General features: G+C 38.4%; 1 long non-coding RNA gene across 1 annotated transcript; it reads left to right on the plus strand.

The window, feature by feature from the left end:
* Window positions 1-395: 395 nt before the first annotated feature.
* Window positions 396-4,283, plus strand: LOC119721834. The gene is made up of 2 exons (XR_005270309.1): window positions 396-454; window positions 1,299-4,283. It is a non-coding gene; the product is annotated as an uncharacterized LOC119721834 (long non-coding RNA).
* The last annotated feature ends 764 nt before the right edge of the window (window positions 4,284-5,047 follow it).

Below are 5,047 nucleotides of genomic sequence, written 5' to 3' on the forward strand. Positions count from 1 at the left end.
GTCTTCGTTGAATGTTCAAAGATGCAGAGTTTTGACATTTCACTAACACTTTTTGTTTCTTCCCAGTTTTCTCTTTTCTGTGTGTGCAGATTGAAGATGAAGGGCACAGAAGTAAGGTCGTCCAAGTGCAGCATTCATCTCCCACAGGTAAATGAGTAATGTTTCTCCTTGCAAAACGTCTCTGTTTTGATGCGCTTCCTTGCATTTGAATGGGCTTGCTGGATTTTAACGTGGAGGTAGACCTTGGGGTATATCTTTGGAGTTTGAGATGGCAAGTTGGACATACAGTACTTGTTGATAAAATGGAAATGTATTGGAGGTTTGATGACAGGACGTGATGTCAGAAAATTTGGATATTGAATTTACAATGTATACTTGCTCTTTTTTCTGCCACAGGGAGCTTTTGAATGCTGCGAAGAGAGAAGACGCCGGTTTTCATCGAAGTTTTTGTTAAGTAACTGTAACCTTTTTTCCGTGTGACGTCTATCGGGGAGGGAAGGGGGGGGGGGGGGGTAAGGGGAGGTGAAACTTGTGTCACCGGCGGTGGAAGCTACCCCTGCCTGGGTCTTTGGTCTGAAATTGGGATCATATCTCCAGCTTGGGATGGAGATACTTTATACCATCTTGCTCACAGCCATTTTGAATTCACGTTCGTGTTTGTAGAACATAATGAAATTAGATGGATTGCATTTTGAAAGTGTACTCTAAATGCAACGTGCAAGTGCTACATACATGTACGCAAGCAAGTTAAGCGCATTATGACGGTTAAAAAACGTCACGGCAAAAATCAGCTGCAGCAGATATGCGCACACATTTTCGCAGAGCAAATGAAACACTCAATTTACTGTGCATTTCAGTTTGAGTGTATCGGCTTTGATAGCACACCTGTATGGAATACAAACGCAGATACAAATAGCCGTACAAAAGTTTGAGTTTTCCATAGGTTTGTGCACAAACATGGATGCGCCCATCAGCCATCACTTTGTACATCGAGTCAGCACTCTAGTAATTCAGTGTAGCTCTATGGCAGTAATGTAGTTTCTTCCTAATTGCTTCTTGAAATACGTGTTTTTGTGTTTGTGCATTGGTCATGTATTTTTGTAATACAGAGGATTTCATGTGGAAAATGTTGTTGCATTTTACCTGAATGCTATTAAAATGCATGTACATGTACATTTCCAGGTTTTGTTTATGCACTTGGAAACATGCCCAATTGCCTGAGAATTGCAATATGAAATTTTGGAACAAAAAGTAATCTTTTTAACAATAATTTTCTTTGCATTTCTGCCTGTACACAGACCCTGGAAATCAACGCCACAATTAATGCCCCTCCCCAGAAAGAACCGCACCGGCAGCAACCCCGTCAGTTCAGTCTTCAGCACACGACGCAACAAAGTCACCCAACCTACCTTAGACCTTCAGCACCGCAGGCAATATCGACACCTCGGACTCATGATGTGGTCAATTCCACGCTGGTGTAACAAGCCATTAAGCCTCAGGCATGTGCACTGGCTCTTCATGAGCCCAGTCTCTTAAACATCTCACCCATAGATTGTGTCAGCTGATGGTATTGTACAAATTGCAACATGATCAGAGAAATAGTAGTGGCAAGTTACACTGAGTGAGAGGAGGTAGTGTGAAATCACTGGTGCCAAGGTGGGCTGATGTGGACTACCATACCTCCTAACGTGGACAAGTAATACACTACTTACCCGAAATGAACCATGTTGTATTTGTTCTGTTACACCCATACATAATTCATTAGTTCCATTGGAAGAAATTCATTGGAATTCCATGGAACATCCCTCCCATGAAATGCGTATATACTGTCATTCTTGAAGGTTGCAGTGTGGTACCACTAGCAACCCGACTTGCATGTGCAATTGTTGCATAGCTCAGGGTTTCAGAGCTAATTATGGGGTACTTCTGTCCTGGTAGCACTGACTGGTTTACGTGCCTCATGCGTGTGCCGTGTGTGCAGGGTAGCTGCTTTTGCTTCCCAGACAAACCTATGCAAGTATGAATAATGCTTTAAGCTTCACTTGTTGTTACTGTACTACCGCCTATTGTCCAAAAGACTAGTCCATGACCCAAAGTGCTAAAAGCACAGCAACTAAAGAACTACATCACTGCAACTGGAGGTCTGTGTTGATGTGGGTGCTCTTGCAGACCATTTCTTGATAGCGCAACACCAGTGTGAACATTTTGTCAAGGGGAAGATTGCAGAAGTGCAATAACAAGTGAATTTCAGTACACACAAATTGAATAAATATTGTCTTGCATTAGGAGTATATAATCAGCTGTCCGGTGTATCTGTAGGTGAGGTGTTTATACAAAGTAAATATTGACTGTTCTAACGTGTGGTACAGTAAAAAGAGTTTCACTTAGTGATCCGTGGAGTGCTATATTTTCCCTCCACTCTTCCTTGAGAATATACTTACAATATGGTATGGATCACCTTGCAATGGTATCGTTTGATTGTACCACTCATTGCAGTCAATATTAGCATACATTGTACTTAAAAGGCAGTGGTGTAGTCAAGTACATTTCCATGAGTACGAAATGTACTGGAGTATGAGTATGAGTACTGCAACACTGCTAGAAGGCATATGAAGTGTGACTCATGAGAATGTGGAGGTGCACATTGATCTATGCAAGACAAAGCTTTGCTTACTGCATTTATTCTAGCTTTATATGAACATCTTCCATATGCCCAGTGACATCTGAAACATTTTTGTCATTGACCTGACCAATCACATTGCTTTATGACTATAACAATGAACAAGTAAGGGCGTTGTTTTCTTCTCTTGCTTTTGCAAAGTTTAAGGAAAACAAGACAAGTCCCTGCATGCTTGATTGATGCGGCATGATTGTCAACATCTGACATGGTTTCTGCACATCCACGTACTCTGGTTCATATTTAACTTATGTAACTTCTTGGAAGCTTCCATCCTATTGTTCATTTGTGTCTCGGTAAACAGTCAAAATGTGGTATTAAGCGCATTCAGTTTTGCTGTTGAACCACTGTTATTAACACATTGAACCCAACTTTTTCAACAACTCAGAATATAGTATAGGTAGATTTTTCTTTAGGACATTAATATCCATGATATATATACGTATATATTTTTAAGAAGGGGCTAAAGTCCAGCACTTTTTGAGTGAGAAAGCTAGAATTGTTTTGCTTGTATCCTATTGTGTATAGCTATCCAGAGATAAGTTGTGTCTAGTTTCTGTGCTGTTATAGTTTGGTTTTCGTATATGGCACATGATGTAGGGTTTGATATTTACTTTGCTAGCTTGTGATTTGCAACTTTGCCACAAACATTTAAGATAAATATAAAGATCATAAAATGATCACTTTTTTGTTATTAATTTCATTAATCAGAAATACAGGTGGAATGTAGGTTAGCTATACACATCAATCATATTGACAAATATGTTGGTTTGTATAAAAAAAAAGGCCTCCTGTTTAAACGATATACTTAAAGTCTTTATTAGTTTAATTGTGTTGGACAATATATTTCAAATGATGTTTATTATATAAAAAAGTGATCACATAGGGAAATGGTTTCAGTAAATTATGTTTAAAAGAAATCATTTCTGCTATGCAAAATGTAAAAAAAAGGTTTAAATATTGTATGGTTTTACTTGTTTATGTATATTCATTTACTTTTACAAAATTGTGCAATTTATGAATTAATAACTGAGCTTTCAGACATTTGAGATGGAAAAAGTCAACATTGATACTAAAGGACCTAAGACAAGAAATGGGAAAATGGGGGGGGGGGGCGGAGCGTTTGTTGAATTCTTTATTTCAGTTATGCTGGTAGCTTTATTTATTTGACATGGTCCTACAGAAACTGCAATTGTTGCAATAAAGTAGTCCAAGTTATTCTTTTGCTAACTGCGAAAACTGTAAACTAATGAATGTACACATGTTTTTGTGAGAATAGATTTGGTTTATTGTAACAATGTATGGTTATATTTTGTACAAATTATCCTACTTCCCATGCATGGATGCTGTGATTATGTTCAGTAATTTAGTTGTTTTAAGTCTATTTTCTTCGGTCAAGATAGAGGTTCTGAGTACAAACAATGTGCTTTTTAAAAATGAACGAGTGATTGTTTGAATTATTGTCTGGTACAATTTATGTTGCACATTGTGACTTGCTTTTCACAGAGTGCATGTACATGTAATATATGAATTCTGTAACGTATGTACTACTAGTATGTTATGTCCAGTGGCCCTAAGAGTGAAATAACATTATGTGAGACTTGCACTTGTGCGTTTAATATCTCCATTATTTAAGTTGTCATTGAGACTCAACTAGAAAAGACTCGAGTTGAAATCGTAATCTTTTCAATGAGGGAATAAATGTGTGTGCTTGTTGGTCGATATTAAACACTGTTCAACACCGGCTTGGAGTCTGGATGATGATACTGACCGGAGCCAAAGGCAAGGGTCGTTATCAGCATCCAGACTCAACCGGTCTTAAACAAAGTGTAGAATACCGGCCAAGCACATATTTATTTCCATTCATAAATACCTCTTCGGTCAAAAAATCTAAACTTTTGGTCCAAAAGTCAAAGGAAGTTAAAACTTATAGATTTCTTACAATTTTGTTCAACAATTTTACTACACTTTTTTTTCTCGAAACGCCCATCTAGCTATTTCATGTTATGTCCCTTTACATGGGTCAACTGTCGTAGGTCAACCAGCCCTAGTGTCAACATATCTAAACTCAACTTTGATTGGCTGGCCCGTGGGGTCGCATACAATTTGCATGTTCGGATATATCAGACATTCGTAGTGAGGCTCTGTAAACATGATCGTTTGATCCTCGGACTACCCAGGAGGCTAGTTTTACCACTCAACTTGAAGCAGCTGATATTTGTATAATTAAGAGCTCAATGGTAGTTGCCCCAGTCTAGTCTTGGGAAGGTCTATGTACATTGTTTCAAGTTGAAGCTCATGAGATTGATCAGTTGACATTCATGACATTGAATTGTATAGATTAGGGATAGGCAATGTGGCAATATTTAT

The sequence above is a fragment of the Patiria miniata genome, unplaced genomic scaffold (genome assembly GCF_015706575.1).
Source record: "Patiria miniata isolate m_02_andy unplaced genomic scaffold, ASM1570657v1 HiC_scaffold_14, whole genome shotgun sequence".
In the NCBI taxonomy this organism is placed as follows: domain Eukaryota; kingdom Metazoa; phylum Echinodermata; class Asteroidea; order Valvatida; family Asterinidae; genus Patiria; species Patiria miniata.